Below are 14262 nucleotides of genomic sequence, written 5' to 3'. Positions count from 1 at the left end.
TAAAAATTTAAAATTAAATAAAAAATATGTATATAATAATATTTTTTATTTAAATTATATTATGTTGTTAATTTTATTTTTTATAGAACATAAAGGTAGAGAAAAATAAAGAATGAGAGAAAGGAGAGAGAAAGATAAAGAAGAAGAATGAGAGAGGGAGTTTGTTAATTTTGGAAGTTAAAATTTTTTTTATTTTAATTATAATAAAAATATCTGGTGACACATTTTGATTTGTCAAATTACTAATATAAAATATGAATTATAAATTATATATAGAGTGGGAAGAATAAAGAGAAATAGAAAAAAGAGAGAGGTAGATAAGAAAATATAAGAAGGATGTTTACTAATTTTAGAGAAAAATATTTTCTCTAAATTTTAATAAGAGAGTGTCATGTGACACATTTTAGTTATTAAATTAGTTAGTAATATATAAATATAATATATAATATAACTATATTTCAATTTTAATTTTAATTTAATTTAAATACAATTAGAGAATGTTATGTTGTATATTTTGATTGTAAAATTTGTAATTAGTCATTGACAATGATAAATAAGAGAGATAGAGTGAGTGAAGAAATGAGAGAGATAGAGAAATGAAGAGAGAAGAGGGGAGAGTTCTTTAATTTTGGAGGAAAAAATTTAATTTCAATTGTAATGAGAGAGTGACACATGTGGCACATTTTGGCCTTAAAATTAGAGATATATAATAGATTTTAATTTTAATTTAATTTAAATACAATTAGAGAATGTTATGTTGTATATTTTGATTGTCGAATTCGTAATTAGTCATTGATAATGATATATATAAGAGAGATAGAGTGAGTGAAGAAATGAGAGAGATAGAGAAATGAAGAGAGAATAGGGGAGAGTTCTTTAATTTTGGAAAAAAAAATTTGATTTCAATTGCAATAAGAGAGTGACATGTGGCATATTTTAACTTTAAAATTAGAGATATATAATAGATTTAAGATTATTCTTTTAAAAAGTTAGGTGAAGAGAAGCAATCAAAGAAAACACGCAGGAAGCAACAAGTGTGGACGGTCAATGCCCATAATCTGGCATTCAAATGCAAGAAGCTGGTACCTTATTCCAAAATGAGAGCCCAACGCCTGCAAAAGAAGAAGAGAAGCTGGCGCCTAACTCTAAGAAGAAGAGAAGCTGGCGCCTCCAAATACTTAATATTTGAATTTGAAAGTGATTAGTTATTGTTAGGTTCTTTTACTTTTAAAAAGATAAAAGTGCTCTAATTTAAATTTGAACTGTTGTTTAGTTATCTTATTCTTCGATAAGATAAAATTAGGATTAGTTTAAGTTCAAAAATTAGGTTATGATTAAAATATAAATAAGCGAGCGATAATTCACTGAGGATCATCCAGCATTTCACATTCATTAGTATAGTTTATCTTTTTTTTTATCATTAATCACTAACTCCTTTATATTAGGATTAGGAGCTCTATTTAATTTTATGAATTGGTAATTTGATTGTTTATTTTATTGTAATTAATGCATTGATACTTTTTCAAGAATTGAATTTCGTTCTTATTCTTAATGATTAGAAGTATTAAAAAATATTCTACCTCTGTCTTAGACTCCTTTATTATCTTGAAAAATTTAATATTAGAATTAACTTAAACTGATAATCATAATTTTTCAAACTTTAAATTAGAATTGTGCTTAACCTCTTTTTCTTAATTAATTGACCAAAGAATTGATGATTAAATAAGATAAAGAGAAATTGAATGCCAGGGAATTGAGATTTGATTATATATGATTTGTCGTGAAATTATCTTGCATGAATCAAAGTAAACAAACATGCATGAACATTCCCTTTTCTAAAAATTAAACATTTTCGAAACCTTAACATCTCCATTCATTGTTTACTTCTCTAATCATTCATAAGCATTCATTTACACTACATATTACGTTATTATTCCAAGATCTCATCTACTACAAAAGTTTGTTGATCTAATTAAAGGTTTGATTAGAAGTTGCTTGTTCAATTCTTTAATCATCGTGAAAACGATATTCATTCATCGTAGTATTACTTAGAGCAATTTGGTACACTTATCAATTTAGTCCATTAAGGTTTTGGCCTATTATCCCTCTTATTTGTTTTGTTGGAATTTTCTCACAAACCATACAATGGTCACTCTTCAAAAGCTTGATGACTTTGAAGATCAAGAATGTAGATTCTGAAGACAAGCATAAAATCAGAAATTGGACAAATCAAAGTATTATTTTTGAAGTTAAAATTAGGAAAATCAGTTTGCAAGACATACACTAAAATGGAAAATTTCAGGCGAAGAAATAAGAAGAGGTCCAAACTTGATGATTTGAAGCAAAACAGAGCCCAAGAATTGGTTTTCATAGGCCAATAATTGATTCTCTAGAAGTTAAAATCACCAAAATTGAATTTTATAGTGAAAGAACAAATTCTCAATATAAAATAATATATTCGTGATATTACAAAAATTGATTCTTGTAATACCTTCACTATTAGAATATTACGCTTTCGTCTGCACTACTCTAATAACGAAGATATTACACGACTTAACTATATATAAGTATAATAAGTAGGAGCCTTTTAAGTAAAACAAAACTTAAAATAGAAGGCATTTTTTTGTTATACATCATACGAATATAAATACATCTACATCGTCATAGTATTCTTTATTTATAGGAACAGTAGCTTATACAAATATTATACACACACATATATATATATATATATTATAATTACAATTTTCTATTCCTCTGTACAAAATTTATGGCAATAATAAAGGCGAAGAAACATTTAAAAAAACAAAGAAAGCACGCCCAATACTTCGTAAACTTTTGAAGGCTTTGTCATCTATTTCCAAATATGGGATATAAGAGGTTAAGAACCAAACTATACGGTCCTCAGTAGGAAGAGGAAATGTCACAAATGTAATAGAAATAATTGGTCATCGCACATCTCAGAAAAGTTTATCTCTTTATAAAAGCTCGCAGTCTTTATTTTCTTTATTTTTAAATTATTTCCACTTACTTATATATATAATTTCATATACAATTGTTTTTTAATCAAGTGTGATTTGAAAAAGTAAACCGAGTCTTTAAAATCTTTTCTGTGAGGGCCAAAGACACCTAAGGATTTTCTAACCAACATACTACCATCTCTCTCTTTTATACATTGAACACATAAATTAGAATCTAAGGGCAATCATGAAATCAATCTACCTCAACCTTCATCACCTTCGTGCACTAGCAAACATAATCAAATCAAACAATCAAACACACAAACAAGCATATAGAAAGCACATAACACATAACACATAGCACGTAATCAGATAAAACACATAAGCACAACACAATAGTAAAATGCACATCCAAACAATTCAAATAAATGCATATGATGCATGCCTGTTCTACTGGCCATGAGCTCACGTGTCGGTTACATTTTCATACCCGACACATCCTACAGTTAACCCAGATATGATCTTTCTGTCGTGTATCCTGATAAACCACTATTTTATGGTTTATTTTGTATTGAACTGAGTGAATTTTATCAACTATTCTCACACTTATTTATGTAAATTGCATGGTTTTGTAAATCCTTTCGAATTTTGTGCTATGATTAAAAACATGCTTCCTAGGCCTTAAAATTGCTAATTTTTAATCCTCTTTTATTATCATTCGATGCCGTTGCGTTAAGTGATTTCAGAGTTTATAGGGCAAGAATAACTTAGAGGATGGAAATGAAGCATGCAAAAGAAGAGGAACACAAGAAATTGAAGTTTTGAGAAGCTGCTATCGACGCGTACGCGTGGCTAGGTGCAAGGTTAAATGACACGTACACGTAATTGACGCGTACGCGTGACGAGCGTCACGTGCTGCATTAAACAGAAAATGATAGGGGTGATTTCTTGGCTGCTTTTCACCCAGTTTCAAGCCCGAAAATGAAGATTAGAGGCTGGGGAGTGGAGCTGGATGTCACTCACTTTTCATTCATTCATTCACACACTTTAGGTTTAGATGTAGAATTCTAGAGAGAGAGGCTCTCTCATCTCTCTAGGTTTTAGGGTTTCTTTTAGTTTTATTTCTTCTCAAATTCAGATTTCCATCTTGCTTTAATTTAGTTTCTTTTCTACCTTTTATTGTCCTAGTATCTTAGTTTATCTTCTCTTGTTGATTTCTTTATTTTTTCAATTTAGTTTATGAACTCTTCTTGCTAGATTTAATTCCCTTTTAATACAATTTGAAGTATTTCATGTTTATGGTTTCTTCTTTAATTGTTGGTTATTAATTTCTTGTAATTGTTAGTCTTAGGTTTTATTGTTTTCTCTTTAATTTTCTATGTTTTATTTTGTACCTTCCAAGTGTTTAATAAAATGCTTGGTTGGATTTTAAATTAGATTTTTATGTTCTTAGCTTGGATTGAGTAATTTGGAGACTCTTGAGTTGTCAAAGTCTCTCGTTGATTGGTGATTGAAAGTTGCTAGTTGGCTTAAGCTTCACTAAATCTAGTCTTTGATTAGGACTTGTGAAGTTAAGTTGATTTTTGCTCACTTGACTTTTCTTCAATTGTTAGAGGTTAACTAAGTGATAGCAAAAGACAATTACCATCACAATTGACAATGATAATGAGGATAGGAATTTCAATTATCAACCCTTGCTAGGACTTTTCTTAGTTGCTAGTTTATTTTTATTTATTTACATTTCTTGTCCCTTATTTCAAAACCCCAAAAAGATACAATCATAACCAATATTAAACACACTTTCCTGTAATTCCTTGAGAGACGACCTAAGATTTGAATACTTCAGTTTATTTTTATATTGGGGTTGTACTTGTGACAAACATATTAAACATTGATTAAGGTTTAATTGTCAGTTTAGATCTATACTTCAACGCGATTTTATTGAAAAATTCTTTACCGACAATTTTTCTGCGTCAAGTTTTTGGCGCCGTTGCCGGGAAGTTGCAAATGTGTGCCTTATTATTAGTTATTGTAAATATTGTGAATATGTTTTCCTTTTGCTTCTTTGTTAGGTGTTGCTAGTTTTAGGAGTTTATTTTCATTATTTCTTGTTAGTGTTTGTTTCTATTTTCTCTTGCTATCATGAACTCTCACCCATTTGGCTATGAGTTTGGTTATAACTATGTTGCAGGAAATAGAGATTACAATGAGAACATGCATCAACGATGGAGCGATCGAAGGTGGGAGGAGCCTCAAGCTTATGGACAACCTTCATGGCAACTGCCTCCTCCAATGCACTACGAGTAAGAGCCATTCCAAGATGCATACCAACCCGATGGCTATGGCGGATCTCCTAGTGACTACCAACAACTACCACCATATGCCTATGAACCACCTCCTCAATATAGTTCTCAACCTACCTCACAAGCCCCATTTTACCAAACACCATCCTATGATTTATACCCCTCATACAACCAATCACCCTTACCTCATCCTTGTGACCACTATGAAAGACAATGATAAATCACTATTTTATGGTTTATCTTATGCTCAATTGAGTGGTTTATATCAATTCTTTACTCACTTATTCATATGATTTGTATGAGTTTACATTTTTCCTTCCTGATTTTGTGCTATGATTGAAAACATGCTTCTTTGGCCTTACATTTGCTAATATTAATCCTCTCTTATTACCATTCGATGCCGTGATATGTGCGTTAAGTGATTTCAGAGTTTACAGGGCAGGAATGGCTCAGAGGATGGAAAGGAAGCATGCAAAAATGGAAGGAATACAAGAAGTTGAAGAAATTGCTAAGCTGTCCAGCTTGACCTCTTTACACTCAAACGGTCATAACTTGAGCTATAGAGATCCAAATGATACAGTTTCAGTTGCGTTGGAAAGCAAACGTCCGGGGCTTCGAAATGATATATAATGTGCCATATTTTCCCTGACGATAAGTGACGCAAATGCGTGATTCACGTGGATATGTCGCAGTGATGAAAAACCAGCGTGGCAGATTTTGCAACCAGTAATTTTTGGGCCGTTTTTGGCCCAGTTTTCGACCCAGAAAATACAGATTAGAGGCTATAAAGTGGAGAAATCTATTCATTCATAAATAATACTTTCATAAATCAGAATTTTAGGTTTTAGATATAGCTTTTAGAGAGAGAGGCTCTCTCCTCTCTCTTAGGATTTAGGATTAGGATTAGGATTTAGGATTTCTATTATGATTAGGATACTTCTCTTCATTCCAGGTTCAATGTTCCTTTAATTAATGTTTCTCTTCTACTTTTATTTATTCTAATGCTTTTACTTGTATTTGACTCATGTCTTCAATTTGGCTTATGAACTCCATGTTAGAATTGATTTCTTTATTTAATGCAATTTGAGGTATTTCAGATTTATGATTGCTTTCTTTTATTTATTATATAAATAATTTTGATTTTTCTCCTTTTGGCTTTGGTTAAGTAATTGGTAACACTTGAGTTGTCAAACTCAGCAGTAGATTGAGATTTGGGAATTGCTGATTGATTTGGATCGCTCTAAAGCTAGTCTTTCCATAGGAGTTGACTAGGAATTGAGGATCAAATTGATTGGTCCACTTGACTTTTCTTTATTTAGTAAGGGTTAACTAAGTGGGAGCGATAAACAATTCTCATCACACCTGATAAGGATAACTAGGATATGATTTCCAGTTCTTATACCTTGCCAAGAGTTTTCTTTATAATTATTAATTTATTTTTCTTGCCATTTAAATTACTCGTTCTCTATTTCAAAAACCCAAAATTCTACCTTTTCCATAACCAATAATAAACACACCTCCCTGCAATTCCTTGAGAAGACGATCCGAGGTTTAAATACTTCGGTTATAAATTTTATTGGGTTTTGTTACTTGTGACAACCAAGTTTTTGTATGAAAGGATTCTCTGTTGGTTTAGAAACTATACTTACAACGCGATTATATTTGTGAATTTCTTTACCGACAGAAATCCATTCGTCAAAAATGGCGCCGTTGCCGGGGAATTACAAACGTGTGCCTTATTATTGGTTATTGTAAATATTTTCTTTTGCTGTTTATTTGTTTTTGTTTTTATTTTTGTTTTAAATTTTTATTAGCTATTATGAGTTCTCACCCCGTCGCTTTAAGTTTGGTTCCAATGTTGTTGTAAGGAATGGAAGCTATAACAGGAACATGCATCAAGGTCAAAACAATCAAAGATTGAAGGAACCACGAGGATCTGATCAACCCTTTCGGCAACAACACCTTCCAAGAAACCATGGACAACGACCATCCTACAATGCATGCCAAGACAATAGTTACGGTGGACCTTTCCGTGACAACCAACCTCCACCAAATAACTATGGTCAAGAGCCATTTCGAGGTGCGTACCAAGATGATAGATATGGTGGACCCCCTTGTAGTTACCAACAAGTCCCATCATATGCCTATGAACCACCTCCTCAACATAGCTTTGAACCACCATACTCACAAGCCACCCACAACCATTCACCTCCATATGACCCTAAACCTTATCCACCCCAATTCCAATCCAATTACCCCTAAGAACCACCACTTCCATATGCACCATGTCCATATTCATCGACCCAAGAATCACAGGCTCACCTCAAGGAAACAGTAGATCAATTTCATGCAACCCTTCATCAACTGGAGCAAGCAATAAATCAATTACCTTACAGACATTCGGATACTCAAGGAACCCCATGGCTTCATGTGGAGAATCTAATGAAGAACGTAGCATGAAGGAGATACTAGAAACTCCGGTGGACAGTAAAGAGCATGACTTTGTATTGGAACAAGTGGAGGAAGCCGGAATTATTGAAGAAGAAGAATTGGTCGAAGACTTAGGAGATGCGGAACATCCATGGGAAAGCCCAGTCATAGAGCCCCCTTCTAAGGAGTTTAAATTTGATGTTGAGGAGGGTGTACAACCTCCAAGGCATATCATGGTTGAAGACTTTGAAGGGGATGATCAAGAGATGGATTCAATCAATGATGAATTCTTATCTACATTTGAACCCTCTCCCATTGGACTTGACATGGAGATTAAAGAAGAAGCACAACCTCCCATGCCCTTGGTGAACAATGAAGAAGAGATCGAATTGGAAGAAAGCTACTAAGAGGAAGAGGTTGATATTGAAGAAGCTTGCAAAGAGGTGGAAGTTGTCAAAGAAGAACTCAAGAGAATGGAGCTGAAAATCACCTTGCCAAAGCTGTTGGAGACCTCTCCCCCAAAGCCATCACCATCCATTCCTTCATTCAAGTGGGTAAATCTTTCATCTCTAAGTTTAATCAGCCCACTTGAATATGCTTTGCTTGAGACGGATGGGCCGCTCAGAGCTCTTTGTGGCTTTAAGAGTAAGAGGGAGATGGTTAGTGGTAAGAGTTGTCATGCAAGGTTCAATATGGTTGCATGCTCCAAATTGAAGTATAAGGGTTGGTATAATTCTCAATTGAATGGGTCTAGGAAGTTGTTTAGATGTCTCAGTGAGAATTTAAATTGCGTGCCACCCGGATGGAGTCATGATGATCAACAAGAAGACGGGTGTAAAAGCAAAGTCTGGGACCCTGGAATTCATTCCAACAATCAACACTCTTAGGGCCTTGTCACTTACTTCAACTTGCTTGAAGACTTTATGCGTCTAATTTAGGACCCCGGAGGTTACTGGAAGTACAAACATTGGTGGAGATTCTTGGATGAGTTCAAGCACAAGCCGCCATAACAAGGGACTCACCAAATGTCCAACTTAAGGACTTTAACTAAAAGTGCTAGGTGGGAGACAACCCACCATGGTATATTCTTTCCTTTTTGTTCTTAGCTTTATTTTATTTTATTTTCTTTGTTTGTTCATTCATAATTTCTGCATAGTCATCTGCATTCTGCATACTGCATAAAAAAAAATTTTTGCACGCGACGCGCAAGCGTCGCTGACGCGTCCGCGTCATAGGGCATTAAAAACTAGGAAGAAACGAAGCAGAGAGTCACGCGAAAGCGTGGCTGGAGGCGTGCCTTAAGCACAAATATGCCCACGCGACTGCGTCGCTGACGCGCTCGCGTCGTTTGCAAAATAGCCTCCCCACGCGTCCGTGTCACCCACGCGAACGCGTGACCCTACAAAATCGACGTAAATGGGTGTATGGCAGCAAGTTATGGTGGAGTAGGGCTGGAATGATGCTGGAAGCACAAGCCCTACCACGCGACCGTGTGCCCCACGCGGCCGCGTCGTTTTCAAAATATGGCCATTCACACGATCCCGTCAACCACGCAAACGCGTCACCCCAGATTTTTGGTGAAATGCATTTCAAACAGAGAGTTGTGCGTACGCGAGGCTGCACTCGCGCCAATAGCACAAATCAGGTCACGCGATCGCATGACCCACGCGTCCGCATCACATGCGACGCACAGCTTATCCAGATAAGCGCCAAATATCTTATCTTTTCTTCCCCAAATCTAAATCTTTTCTTTCCCTTCTTATTTCTTTCTTCTCTCTTCTTCCTTCTTTATTCTTTCTCACTTTTTACTTTTTCCTCCTTTATTTTTCACATCCATTATCAAGGTTCTTTTCTTTCTTTCTTTACTTTTTACTTTTCCTTTATTATTTTTATTAATGTTTTCTTCTTCTTTTTCTTTTTACTTTCATTATCTATATTTTCTTTTTCTTTTTTTTTTCTTTTTATTCCTTTAATTGGTGTTAGAAATTTAATTGGGTGATTATTTTCTTTTACATTTTGCTTGTGAGTTATTACGGAATTGTTTGACAATTAATATTGCTTCTTAAAGGGTTGCTTGCATGTTCAATTTAATACTTTCAATAACGTATTCACCATGCATGCTATGTGTTTGTGAAAAAGCCTGTACAGCATTGTGCATTATTTTTATATTACTCTATTCTACTACTCTAATGCCTGTTTTTCACAAAAACCCTTTTATATTTTATTGATTAAATATAATTGTCAATACAAACAGATTGTTAGTTTGAAAGAGTTGATAATCAAATTGGGCATTTAATGCTTGATCTATGCTATTCATGCCTTTGCCAACATGCCAATAAACATCTTGCATCTACTTGCCATCATATGCACTTGCTATATTTTCATTGATGAACTTTTCACATGTAGTCATGACCATGTGTTAACGACATCCCTCTTTACCGTGTATTGATTATCACTTATACCATTCCCTTCCTTGCTCTAACCCTTAAGTTTTAAAGTTACTTACTTTTTCCCTTTTTAGGATGGCCACTAAGAAGGATAAAGAGAAAGCTGCTCCCAAAACACCAGCAAGGAGAGGAACCAAGAGACCTCCAACTAAGGCACCTCCATCTACAAGCGTCAGTTGGAGCAACCCGTCCACTTGTACATCTCAGCATGCACCGAGGACGGTGCAATCTTTAAGTGTTGGGAGCTCGATACCGATCTCCATGGGTTAGTTATTTTCTTCTCAACACCAATATATTACTTTATTTGTTAGTTATTGTTGCATTTGCATGTTTAATTGCATGTTTGTTTGATTTTATGCATTTAGTTACTACTTGGTTAAAGTAATAAATTTCTTTTCAAGACTCTATTTTATAATATTTCACTAATTTAAATTGAAAAAAAAAACTTGTGTTAAAACTTGTTTGGAAGTTGTAATTGGAACATAGTTAAAAGCTAGAACACACAACCTGTGAGACTTGAGCTTAATGAAATGGTTACATTATTTAACCATAATATTCTATTCTTGTGTGTTTGCTTCTCTATAATTGCAGACTTTACTTTGTTCCATTCTATATGTACACTATTTAATGTATTTACATGCTTGCATATGATTGATGCCATTACTTGTTTTTGCTCACTTATCCCAAATAGCTTACCCTTTTATGTCACCCTTGTTAGCCACCTTGAGCCTTTTTATCTCCATTTGTTCTATAATCTACCACATCACTAGTCTTAAGCAGAAAAATAAATTAAATATCCCAATTAAATCTTTGGTTAGTTTAAGATAGTGTGTTAACTAAGTGTGGGAAAACTGTGGGTACTTGGGTTAATGAAAGTGTACAGTGTTTAAATGATAAAATATTGGGAATTTGGGTACCTACTCATGTGGAACCAAAAAATATATATTTCTAGCATAAATAAATAAGTAAATAAATAAGGGGACAAAATTACCCCAATGTTAAGTTAACGAAAAATCAATGCATATGTGATAAAATTAAAGAAAAGTTGATACATGAGTATGATATGCAAAAATGGGAATTTTGGGTAGCTAGGCATGATTTTAGAAGTACATAGAGTGTGTGTATAGGTGAAGAGCTTAGGTTAATTAAAGATTCATATTATAGCTCACTTGGCCATACATATATCCTCACCATTACCTTAGCCCCATTATAACCCTGAAAAGCAAGGTTCTGAAAACCGGACCGGACCGGCCGGTCTAACCGGTTTAACTGCGAACCGGTAGCCTTTACGGTTTGGTTCAACACCAAAAACCGGCAGAATCAAAACTGTTTCCAAACCGCTGAACTGGTCGAAAACCGGTCGGTCAAACCGAATCAGAACCCGGCCGGTTTTCTTATTTTGCCCAAAAACGCCAAAACACAGGCGTTTAGCATTCAATCGAACACCCCAGCCCTACCAACCCTAACTCCCTCTAATTCTCCAACAGCGCAGACACTCCCTCTCTCGTCCCTCCCATCACCCTCGAGCTGGCGGTTCCTCTCAACACTGGCGAGCTCAATCCCTCCCTTTCGTTCAGCAGCCGAATTGCTCCTGACGCTGTCGCCGGTTGGAGCTTCAAAGCTCACTTGGTCCCTCACTCAGCTAACGTCTCAGACTCTCAGCAGTGGAAGCACAGTCGCCGGGCTTGCCTCCTGCCTCTGTCGCGTAGCTCTGTTCCTCCGTCGCAAACTTTGCTCCTCTGTCGCAAGCTCTGTTCCTGCCTCCGTCGCCAGTTCTGTTCATGCCTCCGTCACCAGCTCTGTTCTTCTAGGTATTTTACTATTTTTTTCACTGATTGTTCGGTCTTCTTCTTGGTTTGAACTTTGAAGTTCTGAAATTGTTGTTATTTGGTATTCTTCTTCGGTCTTCTTCTTCAATTTTTGTTCCATTTTTAGTGTGACTGTTTTCAATTTTTGGTTTTCTTCTTCTTTACTGATGGCTCGTTCCCTCTATTAGTTTGTTACTCTGTTTTAGTGTGACTGTTTTCTAATTGCTCAATGGCTCGATTGCTCTGTTAGTTTACTGATGGCTTTGTTAGTTTGTTATCTGGCTTACTAGTTGCTGATGGCTCCTAATTTTTTTGCTGGCCTCTCGTAGACTGTATGGTTCTGATTCAGTGATTCCAGAACGCCTAATGTTGATGTTTTTGTGTTTTGTTGCTTTGTATTTGTTAATTTGTTGAATGGCTGAATGCTTTGTATTTGATAATTTGTTAGAATGTATGGTTCTGAATTCTGATTCAGTACGCCTAATGTTGATGAATACTTGTATTTGAATTCTGATTCAATGATTCCAGAACGCCTACTTTGTTAGAATGTTGATGAATACTTGTATTTGAATGGCTGAATTCTGCTTTGTATTTGAATACTTGAATGGCTGAATGCTGTAGGCTGTAGGCAGAAATCCCTTGTGTTGAATGGCTGAATGCCTGAGGCAGATATCGTCTTGTGTTGTGGTTAAGAATATGCTGTTAATTTCCATTGTGTTTGGCTCCTGCTTTAGGTTAAGAACATGGTTAATTTTCATTGTTAATGTTTGTTGCTGTTTTGTAATTGCTGGTTGCAAGTTTAGTGTGATTATTGGTTAATGTTTTGTAATGTTTGGTGCTGAAGGCTGATTGTTGAGTTCAGATATAGTTGTTTATTTTGACTTGGGTAAAGAGACTTATGGTCATTTATAGTTGCTGGTTTTGCTGGTTTTGAAATGTTGAATGCTGGTTTTGCTGAAATATTTTGGCCACTAGAGCTTCTTTGATCAACTTCTGCTGAGAATATACTATACACAGGTCTAGGATCACTTGATCAGAGAATCTTGACTCCCCACGAATGTAAGATAATTGGTGAAGGTCTCTCCCATGCCATAAGATTCTATCACACCTTGAGAAAAAAGCATGCATTATTTTGATTGTTTTGTATTTCCATTAACCACTTCTCTGATTGTTTTGTATTTCCATTAACCACTTCTCTGATTGATAAATCTTTATGTTGACATTTAATATTTGATATTTTTTATATTATTTAACTTGAGTTTGTATATTAATAAGAGTATATGAATTTGATTGATGACATTTAAGGTAGTTTTTTAAATTTGAAAATTATTTTAATATTTATATTATACTATAATTATATTTTAGGATGTTTATTTATAATTTATTTATTATTTTATTTTAAAACGGTTTTTTCAGTTGAACCATCGGTTAAACCGGTTGGACCATTAAACCAGTGAACCAGTAGCTAGAGCGGTTTGATGACCGGTCCGGTTTTCCGAACCTTGCTGAAAAGACCTCATGATGTTTGCATTGGTACATTAAATTTTTGTTGATTGGTTAGATGAAGAACAAAGTTTAGAAAGCATGACTAGAGAAGAGTAGAGTGAATTAACCCTAGACACTTGAGAGATTAGAGTGCATATACACTACCAATGAGGGTTCAATGCTTGATTCTATGTTCCCTGCTTTCATGAGCTGTCTTCTTACAAGTTTACTTGTACTTTATTTTGTGATTTGAACTAGTGGAATCCATTTTATGTTTGTTTTAGAGAATTTGTTTACTTTTAACCAAGTAGGAAAAAGCATTCTGCATATAGTTGCATTCACATAGATAGGTTGCATTTCATACATTCTACCATTCCTCTTCACTCTCTTATAGCTTCTCTTGAGTTTAGTATGAGGACATGCTAATATTTAAATGTGAGGAGATTGATAAACCACTGTTTTATGGTTTATCTTATGCTCAATTGAGTGGTTTATATCAATTCTTTACTCACTTATTCATATGATTTGTATGAGTTTACATTTTTCCTTCCTGATTTTGTGCTATGATTGAAAACATGCTTCTTTGGCCTTACATTTGCTAATATTAATCTTCTCTTATTACCATTAGATGCTGTGATATGTGCGTTAAGTGATTTCAGAGTTTACAGGGCAGGAATGGCTCAGAGGATGGAAAGGAAGCATGCAAAAATGGAAGGAATACAAGAAGTTGAAGAAATTGCTAAGCTGTCCAGCCTGACCTCTTTGCACTCAAACGGTCATAACTTGAGCTACAGAGGTCCAAATGATGCGGTTTTAGTTGCGTTGGAAA

The 14262-nt window shown here is 34.7% G+C and overlaps 1 long non-coding RNA gene across 1 annotated transcript; it reads left to right on the top strand.

The window, feature by feature from the left end:
- LOC107642067 lies at positions 11763-13245 on the top strand. The gene is made up of 2 exons (XR_001620600.2): positions 11763-11951; positions 12966-13245. It is a non-coding gene; the product is annotated as an uncharacterized LOC107642067 (long non-coding RNA).

The sequence above is a fragment of the Arachis ipaensis genome, chromosome B05 (assembly GCF_000816755.2).
Source record: "Arachis ipaensis cultivar K30076 chromosome B05, Araip1.1, whole genome shotgun sequence".
NCBI lineage: Eukaryota > Viridiplantae > Streptophyta > Magnoliopsida > Fabales > Fabaceae > Arachis > Arachis ipaensis.
This window is presented reverse-complemented; position numbering and strand designations above follow the sequence as displayed.